Source organism: Phocoena sinus, chromosome 5, assembly GCF_008692025.1.
Source record: "Phocoena sinus isolate mPhoSin1 chromosome 5, mPhoSin1.pri, whole genome shotgun sequence".
Lineage (NCBI taxonomy): Eukaryota > Metazoa > Chordata > Mammalia > Artiodactyla > Phocoenidae > Phocoena > Phocoena sinus.
The window spans coordinates 92,214,022-92,227,220 of NC_045767.1; the positions used below are offsets into that span (position 1 = coordinate 92,214,022).

The window sequence follows — 13,199 nt, forward strand, 5'->3', positions numbered from 1 at the left end:
CTGATATGCTTGTTAAAATTCAGATTTCTAGACACACACACACACACACACACACACACACACACACACACACACAAAATGGTCCTGGAACAACTATGCCAAACCCAAAGGAATGGTGGAATCACTGCCCTGGAGAAGGCCAGTGGTGTATGTGCGTGGAGTGATCTGGACATCAGGGCAACCTGAGCTTGAACGGAGAAATCTCATTTCCTGACCACTCTTGGAAACAACTGGCACTGTTTCGAAAGTCCTAGCTCCAACCTTCAAATGTTTTATTATTCAACAGGACTGCAAAAATAGATCAGTGTCAGATAAAAATTTTAAAGTATCATTTCAACTTGAGATGGATGATGAGTCGAAGGAGAAAGTTATTGTCCAAGACCACAATAACACCACCTTTTTTATTATTATGACCCCAAATCCTGGACCCGGTCCTGGCCTCTCATTGCTTGCTTGGAAGGGAACTGTCCAGCACCACTGCTTCCTGAATGAAAGCCATTAAACCCAGTGAAAGGAAATCGTGGATCAGCCTCCAACCTGTGTTCTACGACTGAACCCCTCCCTTCGAGGGAAACCAAGGCCCTTGCTCATCTAAACTCAATCGTGAGCACAGCCCAACGTGCATGAATTCATGCTACTGTCACAGGAAACCAGTCATGCCGAATGGGGCCGGTCTACTCAAAATGTTTGCCAGCAAGCACTTCCATAATCCCTGAAACAGAGGGGAATCCAAAAGGCTGTCATCTCAGAAAAGCAGAATTTGCACTCTCAACTTACCTTCTTGCCTAGTGAGCACTAGGTTCAAAGAAGAACCTAAACTGTAAAATGTATTCAAATAAGAAACTTTGTTACGATTGCCACTGAGAGGTAAGGTTTGCTTTGTAAAATAAGAATGTTAGCGGGATTTCCCTGGTGGTCCAGTTGTTGAGACTCCGCGCTTCCACTGCAGGGGGCACGGTGAATGTTAGGTGATGATCTCTTCAACATTACAAATTGTGTGGGTAAAACTTTGACTGCTCCCTTATAAGTAGCTCTTTATTGGGGGAAGGGGATGAGTTGTATTCACGATTATTTTCTTTTCCTGAAATTTAATCATTAAAAATAGGGTTTGGGCTTCCCCGGTGGCGCAGTGGTTGAGAGTCCGCCTGCCAATGCAGGGGATGTGGGTTCGTGCCCCGGTCCGGGAGGATCCCACATGCCGCAAAGCGGCTGGGCCCGTGAGCCATGGCCGCTGAGCCCGCGCGTCCGGAGCCTGTGCTCTGCAACGGGAGAGGCCACAACAGTGAGAGGCCCGCGTACCGCAAAAAAAAAAAAAAAAAAAAGTAGGGCTTTTCATAACCATCATTTATTGAATATACACTATACACTTTGCTAGGCACTTTTTTGCAGTGCCCTTTCTCTTTCATTTTTTTAAAAAATTGAAGTATAGTTGATTTACAATATTGTGCTAGGTTCAGGTGTAGAGCAAAGTGATTTAGTTATACGTATAAATATGTATATATCTATATCCTTTTTCTTCAATTCTTTTCCATGAAAACTAGCTTTGAGAGAATAAGAATCTTGCCATTGATGTCACAGAGTCATGCTCACAAAAGATAAGGACTGAATGAATGATCATGAAATGGTGGTCATGCTTCAGATGTTTTAGAATTAGCATATTTTAAGATCATGTTTATAGCTTTTAATAAAGTCTATTTTTATTCCATTTTCAGTTTGATGTTCTTAATAAGGAATGCAAAGGAAACAGGATACAGTCATTCAGGTAACAAGATATTGGGCTAGATGCTTAAAATGCAACAAGATACAGGTAAAAATGCTCCACATGGCCCATTGTTAAAACATTTGGTCTGCTACATTTATTATCATATTTTTACTTTTACTAAGCAGTTCTGAAACCTACATTTCCTAAACAATAAATTGTAAAGACCAATCCAAATTTTGCATTTTCTGGCAAAACGTATCCCTGCTCCTTTTTGTTCTGCAGGCATTTTTGTCCTACAGTCTATGCATGGTTCGTATTTGCTCATATAAAGGATGACGTATTTTGTAGTTTGACTCCTGTCTTCTATAAAGGCTATTATTTAGATTTATTCATTTGGACTCTGAGTATGTAAGTTAGGATGATCAAATGGTAACCGTGGCAACAGAAAGCAGGGTTCACATCTTAGCAGGGTCATGTCATTCTTTCCCACAGTGCAGAACTCACATTCTAAGACTAATCCAGTAACTAAAAATAAATCTCAGGACAGCTCATGTTGCCATTTATGGGAAAATATGACTGAGTCAGTTAACTAATCTTCCTGTTGCAGAAAAAGAATCCCTCGTCAGTAAACTAAAAGATCCTGGTTTTAGGGAAGTGAAATGACAAGGAGAGAGGGAGAACATTCTTCTCTTCCAGAGTAATTTTTGAAGCTTAGAACTACCCCATAACCAACAGGAATACAAAACCGGATCCAGTGAAAAGACCTACAGTAAAGGCAATAATAACTTTAATGAAATAACTATTTCACAGTACTTATGACATATACACATACATGGTGGCAAAGTAATCACTAAAGAATTCCTCCAACTGGGGTTTTCTCACAAATGGACCCGTACTGTTTAAGTACTTGGCTTTGTTACTGGCTCAATCCCAGGAATGTTCATGGCCTCAATCATGCTGTAGAGGGGCTGGCTCACAAGCTGATTGCACACATGGCCATGGTCTTATCTGCCCTTGGTCAGCCATAGTCATGTGTGAGAGACAAGTTTGATACTTCTTCTTAAGCCCACTTTAAAGTTTATAATGAGCGGCTTTGTTTTCATTTGCTCCTGTGGCTTCATATTAGGCAGACAGAGTTATAGAAACTGACAGAATAAAAAATTTAACTTACTTGCAAAAATACTACTATTGAGTATCCAGCCTGGTGCTTAAACTAGCTGGACACAGCTAAACTTTTTAAATCAGCTTTCCTAGTTTATTATTTTATTTCTCAATCTTAATTATACTTGTATTTTTCTTAGCTCAGCTCCTTACATATCCCCAGTTTCCATCACTAGTCTTCCCACATTCCTATTCTGAAACCGAATTAAATTTATTTCTATTATACAACAGTGTTATCGACTGCAGTCTAATGTTACACACTAGATCCTCAGATTTTATTCATCTTATAAATAAAAAGTTTTATTTATAAGATGAATTTATTTATTTACTGAAAGTCTGTGCCATTTTACTAAGCTCTCCCCATCTCCACCACCCCCCAGACCCTGGCAGTCACTTTTAACGCTCTCTGTTTCCATGAGTTCAATTATCAAATCATCACCTTGTATACTTCATCTTATGATTTTGTTTGTGAATTAAACCTCAGTGAAGCTGGAGAAAAGAAACTTTTTCTCTTTCAGCTTCATTGGACATTAAGGAAGGATGTTTCCTCTGTCTGTTTCAGTTCCTGGACCTTCCTTTCAAGCTTAAGCCGTTCATCTCTACGTAATAATATTTACCCAGTTTCCTATTTACAGGGACCTCTACCCGGCCAAGTACAGAGTTTATCTCTATTCTCTCTGATTCCATTTACAGTGTTTAAAGGGCTCAAGTAGTTCTAGCATAGGTACAGACATAACCTAAGACTGACTCACAACAAAGATAGATGAAATAAGTTTATCATTTAACAATATAATGCTTATATATTATAAACAAATGTGAGTGTGTTTAAGGCACTTCACAGAGAAGAGATTGCCATAGTCAGAGCACTTCTCTTGAGAATAAACCTGACTTGATGGGCCAGGAGTAAACAAGACAGAGGACTGGAGACTCTTTTGTGCAATTCTGGAAGAAGGGGTTGATGGTGAAAGAGAAAATAAAGCTATTACAGAGTAACTGGAAAAGGCAATATGTGATGGCTAAAGAGAAGAGCCGGAAGATAAAGACAGTGAGCTAGTTTAAGTACATGACCGTGCATGGATAACTTACCTTCCTGAAAATAGTTTGTACCGTGAGATGTTTTCACAGCACAGAAGGTAGTTCTGTGGCCTAGCCAGCCAACCAAACGGGAACAATCACAAGGAACAGGGATGATGAGGAACTATGCATTCTCCAAATCTCCATCTCCAGGAAAGAAACTTCGAGAGGTAGCAGCCACAGCAGAAAAACTACAAGCAGTGCAACCAGTCACCTATGTATTTGAGAGATAAGCAGGGCACATTTAGTCTAGATTACACTGTATCTTTTTTTGGAGGGATGCCAGTATTTAAAGTTGCTAAATTTGAGCCAAGAGATGTGGCTCTAGCCCTTTGTGGGGCAAAGCTTGGAGGCTCATGCCTTCTTCATTTAGCAGAGCACCCACGACTGAGGTGTGGGACGTAAGAACATGGGTGGTTTCTCAGAAGGTCAGATCAGAAACCAATGCAGCCTGACCTGGAGACGGCTTGAGTGTAAGCACAGCAGCTCTGCCCTCCATGACACTGTCCACAAAGACTAGGAAGCACCCTGAGAACTTCCAGTGCCTTTTATTTACCCAAAGATTAGAGTCAACTCCTTTCTCTCTAGTTTAAGGCAGTGAATGAAAGACTTAGGCTATTAGAGAGATTTATAGCATAGTGCTTTTTATTCTCTACTCAAAATAATATTAAATAACAATCAAATATCTCCAGTTCTAGCTTTTCAGCTTTCTGCTGGTGAAATTTCTTTCCTTGATTTATTCCCAAAGGCTAAACAGTGGGGCTTCCTTGGTGGCGCAGTGGTTGAGAGTCCACCTGCCGATGCAGGGGACATAGGTTCGTGCCCCGGTCCGGGAAGATCCCACATGCCGCGGAGCGGCTGAGCCATGGCCGCTGAGCCTGTGCATCCGGAGCCTGTGCTCCGCAACGGGAGAGGCCACAACAGTGAGAGGCCCGCGTACTGCCAAAAAAGAATAAAAAAAAAAGGCTAAACAGTGAAGACCACTCCACCAAGTCAGGAATGTTAGACAAAGAGAGGTCTTCCCTTCAGCAAGCTCTGTGGACATAACCTGGTTTCTTCTTCTCTGTAGGCTAGATGACATGTCTCCCCCTTTTATACCAAACAGAAATGACAATGATGAGATCCAGTTATAAGTCTTCCTTTCTCATGTGGAGCTCTGAGAGATGGGACTTCCTCTGTTCTCCAACGTCTAGAAATATCAAAGAGTAGCATGTGACATGACAGAGCAAGATAGAAAGATTTTGAAGATTTCATGCCTTCCTTCCTCCCCCTTATGGTTAATTATATAAATCATCACTTAGGAATGCAGCAGCCGAAGGCTTGGGACACTATAATATCCCACGAGAGTTTATCAAGTCCATACACTTTTCAGATGAAAAAAGGATTGTCACAAATGAGTAAGAGACTTGGATTTCTAAAGCAGAATTGTTCCGGGTCTCCTGGCATTCCAATTATGGATACATTAATTATGACTCAACTATTTACTTGAACGGATTATGTTTGTCCAGCAATATGACATGGTAGTGCTCTCGAACATTCCATGTGCTTTCTCTTCCTACACGTCCCAGCCGCCATGGTTAGGTTGGGACCATGTGCCTGGTTCTGGCTAATGCCTGTGAACAGATGGGAAGTGTGTCACTCTCCATTTGAGGTCCTTAAAAGTAGGCCGGTTTTCCATGCTCTCTCCCCTTGCACCAGCAACCCTGCAGAGAGCTGGTATTCCCGCGCTGCTCTTGGGCGGTGCCGTGCCCTGGAGTGCCAGGCACTTGGCATTGGACTTTCTGGGAGAAAGAAACAAACCTTTGTAATGTTTAGCCACTGATAGTTCAAGGTTCATTCGTACCTGATACATAGTTTACTCTAGCTTGACACATTCAAAGGGAAATGCGCTTTATGAGTTTACTAGCTATTGTCCAAAGTAGTGCTTTTGCGTGTTTGTGTGTGAAAAAGCTATTGAAACTTCAAATCCGAGTGTTCTCAGTGAACAAATCTTTGCTTAGATTAGTGGCTAAAAATTCTGATTCTGGGTTAAAAATCCAGGTTCCGTCACATACTAGCTTTATGACTTTGCGTAGCTTACTTAACTCCAGGAGCCTCAATTTCTATATCTACAATATGCAGTTAATAATATTACTCAGTTCAAAACCTGTTGTGAGGATTAAATGAGTTAAATTATATAAAGCAAAATGGACACAATCAACGTTATTATTATTTTAGAGAGTTTCATCATAAAATTTTGGTCCTGAGGCTCTTGATAAAATTGAATTAAAGTGATATCAGGATTGTGGGGTGAAGAGCAGATGATGACGATGCTGTAGCCAAAATAATCGTTGTCAGATTGAAAACGGTGGAGGTTCTGGAGCTGGTAGGGGTGGCTGTGACTGTGAGGGTGGTGGGCTATGGGTCTATGGAAGAGTCAACAGGTTGTAAAATCAAAGTCTGCCAGCATAAATCTTGCTGGGCAACTGACTCATAGTGCGAGGCCAGCTATGCTCATCTCCATTTTCCTACCTGCATTTCAAATACAGATGCTCTTTGAAAGACTGTGATAAACATTACCCAGCAAATCCCTTCCCTTAAACCTTTACTTTTTATTTTTATTTATTTTAAATTTTTTTAACATCTTTATTGGAGTATAATTGCTTTACAATGGTGTGTTAGTTTCTGCTGTATAACAAAGTGAATCAGCTATACATACACATAGATCCCCATATCTCCTCCCTCTTGTGTCTCCCTCGCTCCCACCCTCCCCATCCCATCCCTCTAGGTGGTCACAAAGCACCCAGCTGATCTCCCTGTGCTATGCAGCTGCTTCCCACTAGCTATCTATTTTACATGTAGTAGTGTATGTACGTCCATGCCATTCTCTCACTTCGTCCCCGCTTACCCTTCCCCCTCCCCATGTCCTCAAGTCCATTATTTACATCTGCATCTTTATTCCTGTCCTGCCCCACGGTTCTTCAGAACCATTTTTTAAAAATTTTAGATTCCATATATGTATTAGCATACGATATTTGTTTTCCCTCTTTCTGACTTACTTTACTCTGTATGACAGTCTCTAGGTCCATCCACTTCACTACAAATAACTCAATTTCGTTTCTTTTTATGGCTGAGTAATATTCCATTGTATGTATGTGCCACATCTTCTTTATCCATTCATCTGTTGATGGACACTTAGGTTGCTTCCATGTCCTGGTTTGTAAATAGAGCTGCAATGAACATGGTGGTACATGACTCTTTTTGAATTATGATTTTCTCAGGGTATATGCCCAGTAGTGGGATTGCTGGGTCATATGGTAGCTCTATTTTTAGTTTTTTTGGGAACCTCCATACTGTTCTCCATAGTGGCTGTATCAATTTACATTCCCACCAACAGTGCAGGAGGGTTCCCTTTTCTCCACACCCTCTCCAGCATTTATTGTTTGTAGATTTTTTGATCATGGCCATTCTGACTGGTGTGAGGTGATACCTGATTGTACTTTTGATTTGCATTTCTCTAATGATTAGTGATGTTGAGCATTCTTTCATGGGTTTGTTGGCAATCTGTATATCTTCTTTGGAGGAATGTCTATTTAGATCTTCTGCCCATTTTTGGATTGGGTTGGGGCTTTTTTTGATATTGAGCTACATGAGCTGCTTGTAAATTTTGTAGATTAATCCTTTGTCAGTTGCTTCATTTGCAAATATTTTCTCCCATTCCGAGGATTGTCTTTTCATCTTGTTTATGGTCTCTTGTAATAGTCTTTATTTTAAAGTCTATTTTGTCTGATATGAGAATTTCTACTCCAGCTTTCTTTTGATTTCCATTTGCATGGAATAGCTGTTTTCATCCCCTCACTTTCAGTCAGTATGTGTCCCTAGGTCTGAAGTGGGTCTCTTGTAGACAGCATATATATGGGTCTTGTTTTTGTATCCATTCAGCCAGTCTATTTCTTTGGGTTGGAGCATTTAATCTATTTACAGTTAAGGTGATTATGGGTATGTATGTTCCTATTACCATTTTCTTAATTGTTTTGGGTTTGTTATTGTAGGTCTTTTCCTCTCTTGTGTTTCCTGCCTAGAGAAGTTCCTTTAGCGTTTGTTGTAAAGCTGGTTTGGTGGTGCTCAATTCTCTTATCTTTTGCTTGTCTCTAAAAGTTTTAATTTTTCCATCAAATCTGAATGAGATCCTTGGTGGGTAGAGCTCTTGGTTGTAGGTTTTTACCTTTCATCACTTTAAGTATGTCCTGCCACTCCCTTCTGGCTTGCAGAGTTTCTGCTGAAGGATCAGCTTTTAATCTTATGGGGATTCCCTTGTATGTTATTTGTCGTTTTTCCCTTGCTGCTTTTAATATGTTTTCTTTGTATTTAATTTTTGATAGTTTGATTCATATGTGTCTTGGTGTGTTTCTCCTTGGATTTATCCTGTATGGGACTCTCTGTGCTTCCTGGACTTGATTGACTATTTCCTTTCCCATTTTAGGGAAGTTTTCAACTATAATCTCTTCAAATATTTTCTCAGTCCCTTTCTTTTTCTCTTCTTCTTCTGGGACCCCTATAATGCGAATGTTGGTGTTTTTAATATTGTCCCAGAGGTCTCTGAGAGTGTCTTCAATTCTTTTCATCCTTTTTCTTTATTCTGCTCTGCAGTAGTTATTTCCACTATTTTATCTTCCAGGTCACTTATCCATTCCTCTGCCTCAGTTATTCTGGTATTGATTCCTTCTAGGGAATTTGTAATTTCATTTATTGTGTTGTTCATCATTATTTGTTTGCTCTTTAGTTCTTCTAGGTCCTTGTTAAACGTTTCTTATATTTTCTCCATTCTGTTTCCAACATTTTGGATCGTCGTTACTATACTTACTCTGAATTCTTTTTCAGGTAGACTGCCTATTTCCTCTTCACTTGTTAGGTCTGGTGGGTATTTACCTTGCTCCTTCATCTGCTGTGTGTTTTTCTGTCTTCTCATTTTGCTTATCTTACTGTGTTTGGGGTCTCCTTTTTGCAGGCTGCTGGTTCGTAGTTCCCATTGTTTTTGGTGTCTGCCCCCAGTGGGTAAGGTTGGTTCAGTGGGTTGTGTAGGCTTCCTGGTGGAGAGGACTGGGTCCTGTGTTCTGGTGGATGAGGCTGATCTTGTCTTTCTTGTGGGCAGGACCACGTCCCGTGGTATGTTTTGGGGTGTCTTTGACCTTATTATGATTTTAGGCAGCCTCTCTGTTGATGGGTGGGGTTGTGTTCCTGTCTTGCTAGTTGTTAGGCATGGGGTGTCCAGCACTGTAGCTTGCTGGTCGTTGAGTGGAGCTGGGTCTTAGCATTGAGATGGAGATCTCTGGGAGACTTTTCGCCATTTGATATTATGTGGAGCCAGGAGGTCTCTGGTGGACCAATGTCCTGAATTCGGCTCTCCCACCTCACAGGCACAGGCCTGACTCCAGGCTGGAGCACAGAGACCCTGTCAGCCACACGGCCTTACTCAGAGGACTTGTTGGGAAGATTTCCAAGATGCTGCTATTCCCTCAGATTAGGGCACAAAGAGCTTGACTTGGAAGGGTAAGAGCTGAGGTGAGGGCAGCCCATGGGAGAGACAGGGACCAACAACCTTGAAGAACTTTTCTCTCTGATGTGGATCAGTAGCACTGTTAAACTCCCCATTGGAGCTACTAGTGTTGGAGGGTCTCCTGCAGAGGCGGGGGCGGGGGCGGGGGTGGCTTGGGCTTACCGCGGGGACAAGGACACTTGCAGCAGAAGTTCTGGGAAGTACTCCTTGGCATGAGCCTTCCCAGAGTCCGCCATCAACCCCACCCCCTCAAACCTTAAAAAAAAAAAAGATGGTATATGCTGGCTTCGGAGCTGTAGGCAGCATCAGTCAGCACAATGAAATGTGCCCATTTTCCAGCTTCCAGCTGAAGCCACAGTTGTCTCTGTTCCCTCCATCCCAGGTTATACAAGAGGGACCAAATGATGCTGTGGAGTCTTAACTGAATCAAAGTGAAGGACAAGTCTGATGGATTTATCACTGTCACTGACCTAACATTGACTGATGGAAGAATTCCCTATCAACCTCTAAAGCAGATTTCTACTGAGACTGTGGCATCACTTGGGATATAGAAACAAAACACCCCTCCCAAGTGTCAAGTATTAGTTAAAGAACACATCAAAACCATCAGCTATTATTTTTAAAACATAAAAGAAAACAATTTAAGGGCCAAGTATGTAGGAAACATATTGCATGTGGGAGGGAAGGAGGGTAAAGATTGCTTATGGAAAGAAGCATCATACCTTAGAGAAGGCAACCATCTGGAAATTCCATTTGAGTATCTGAAGCAGAACTATGGAGCTGAAAAAGAAATAGAGTTATCAGACTGTGTGATGAAGTAAATGTTTTCCTGACAACAAAACGTCAGAACCAGTTAATTTCCTCTTTCCCTTTAAGAAATATTTCAGGAAACAGAATTTCCCTTCTTTCTCCTTTCCAGCTTTTCAATACAATTAGCAAACATTGCAAGGGGAGGAACCACATTCTTTCAGTGAAGGTAACTAGAAAGACCCATTTGTCAAGTGGAAGAACAACTGAGAACTATCCTGGTTACTGTGTGTTAATAACTTCCTTCTCATTTTCAGAAGACTGTACATTTTAATGAAGACGAATTCTTAAAGCCTGTCTCTTCTTGTTCTTTACGGAAGGTCATAAAGTCATTGATTCTTTGATGGAAGGCAGTACAGCTAATTGATGCTAATCTCCTCATTTTACAAATAAGGCCCCTGAAGCAAAAGCAATCATAGATTTTTAGTGACAGAACCAGAACTAGAACACAGCTTTCTTGACTTCTATTTAAGGCATAGTTTCTTTTTTCCTTAGGGCATCTCTGAAAGCAAACAGTTGCTCTAGGTCCTTCATATCTGATCACAAACTCAGATGGCACCTCTCAGATTTCTAAATTCAGATGTAACCTTCACAATGTCTGCTGGCAAGTGCAATGGTAGCAATGGCTTTCAAGAGATATGCAGGCATGGAAGGCACAGTTATGTACATGCAGGTATCTATCTTACCTTTGGTTGCCAAGATCCATTCTTCGTGTGATTAATTTATCCAACAGATATTTGTTGAGAGCCAACTATGTGCAAGTATCATTGTGCTGGTTATTTGAAAGAATCTAATCAAAAACAACGAGAAACATTTCGAGTTTTATTCCTAGGAGTAAGATTCCCATCCTCCTGTAAAATGAGCTGACCCTTAAAGAAGCTAAAAAAATAAAGATAAAAATAAAAAGGCGGGGGAGAGGAAGGCAAGATGAAGGAGGGGAGTGGAGGGGAGAGAAAAGGAAAATCCACATTCAGGTGAGCACTGTTCCTTGTACAACATCACATTTGAGAACTCCCATCAGTCAGCACGCTGCAGATGGTAGATGGCCGCAGGACACTGTAATGTACGGAAGACGAAACTAATGCAGGATTTGAAAGTAAACATTCACTATTGGATTGCCTCAGGCATCCAACCAGGCATTGCCTCAACCAAGGAGTAATAACAGAATCCTATGTATTTCACACCTTAACCAGGGTTCCGGTGACAAGAACACAATGTAAATAAATGCTAATTTTAAAATTGGCCTAAGATCTAATAGTCATAAGAGAACAAACTGAAAATAGCCCCAAGGCAGTCTTTTCTTTTCCTCAGTACTGTGCACATCTGCATTCTAAAATGGCAATTAAGCGACTGTCCTCCCTGCAGCTCTTCTAGTCAAATCTCCACCATGACAAAAGAGATGGACTTGAAATGCAGTGGAAAAATACCTGCTTTGGGTGGGTTTCTAATCAGATTTTCTAGCTGCTGCCAGGAAGTTGTATTGTGCAGAATGCTGCTCTAGAAGAGGGGGCATGCTGGTCCCCTGCCCGAGGGCCTGCCAGGATGTCAGCCAGCCGGGAGCCCACAGAGCTGAGGACACCCAGAGTCCCCGCCATGCTTTGGTCCCACTAATTCTGTCAACTTCTGCCTGAGGCAGGAGGGAGGATGAAATGCATAAACAGCAAGAGAATTAATAACAACACTTGAATCCGACTGATAAGGATAACAAGCTGTGGAGGATGTGGTCAGGTATGAAAAAAGGAATCTCTCAAATCATTTGATATCTAAAAACCTTTCTTAGAAAGTAGTATGAGAAGAAATCCTGTACTTTAGAAATAACATTCCCTTATATTCAAAACTCCACTGGAATCAATTCCCAGAAAAATCCACCAGGGCTTTCTTCGTTCCAGGGTTGATTTGATCAACAAAGACATCCTCATTAGCTACTATGACCACGATGCTATATGAAGTGTGTGTGTTGTGGCTGGGAGTGGATTAATCCTCAAGAGCACAAAACATGTAAGGAGGAAAGAGGAAGGAAATGAGGCATAATACTAATGAAGGTATTGGGAACAAGAATCTGGGTGCAAACGACTTAGTATTTAGAAGATGGTTCCAGGAAGGGCTGGGAGGAAGTGGGGCAGCAAGATGAGGGAGGAAAGCCAGTAGAGTGTGCGATTGAGCAGGTGACCTCTGTGAGTAACAGGTTCAGTGCTACTGGAGACCTTCTGAGAGACCATGTGGGACACGTTTGAAGAGTATCCCACCGCAGGGTGAGCAAATGCAGTATTTATCAATTCCTATCCCCCGCTTTTTGAGGGTAGCTCCTGGGATGTTAATTTCCCAACACTCTGACCTACGCCGCACATGGACCAGAGATACGTCCAGGTGAGAGGATACCATCAGGCAGAGAGATGCAGGAAGCCATCAGTGCATAAGAGAGGTGACTTCTGGGCTAGGTGAAGGGGTGTGGGCAGAGCGCTGACATCATCCACTCCAGAGTGATGCAGAAGATCCATGATATTGGTGCTTAGGAGAGGGACACATTGTCATGGGCAAGAGAAATCAAGGCAAGCTTTCATCTGGTTCTTTAAGGATGCAAATGTCTGAGACAGATTAGAAGTAGTGAACCACTTTTGTCTTCATGGTTCCCTTTCTAATACTGGCATTTTTCACCAACATACTTGAAGGTCTTAAAATGTTAACACCATTTTCTTTTTAAAGCAAGTTTTACTAAATTAAAAAGTTCCTCTACAATTATCCCCTTATTCCTCATTCACCCCTCAGCACGGTATGCCTCCAAAAGACGTGTTTACTATCTCGACCATGTTCTCAGGAAGCGAAGTTCTTGAACATTCTGCTAAATCTGTCCTCTTTCTTTGATATTGACTTAGGAATGTACTGTACGTCAGCAGAATATTTCATGCTGTGGAAATCACA

At 41.5% G+C, this 13,199-nt stretch overlaps 1 long non-coding RNA gene across 2 annotated transcripts in view; it reads right to left on the reverse strand.

Annotated features, from left to right (window-relative positions):
• Positions 1-3,955: 3,955 nt before the first annotated feature.
• The window catches only part of LOC116754728, a 130,531-nt gene continuing 121,287 nt past the window's right edge, over positions 3,956-13,199 (reverse strand). For both annotated transcript variants that reach the window (XR_004350151.1, XR_004350152.1), the window contains 3 exons: positions 10,967-11,070; positions 10,196-10,253; positions 3,956-4,151 (listed from right to left, as the gene is read on the reverse strand). This is a non-coding gene — a long non-coding RNA (uncharacterized LOC116754728). The remainder of the gene's footprint in view (positions 4,152-10,195; positions 10,254-10,966; positions 11,071-13,199) is intronic.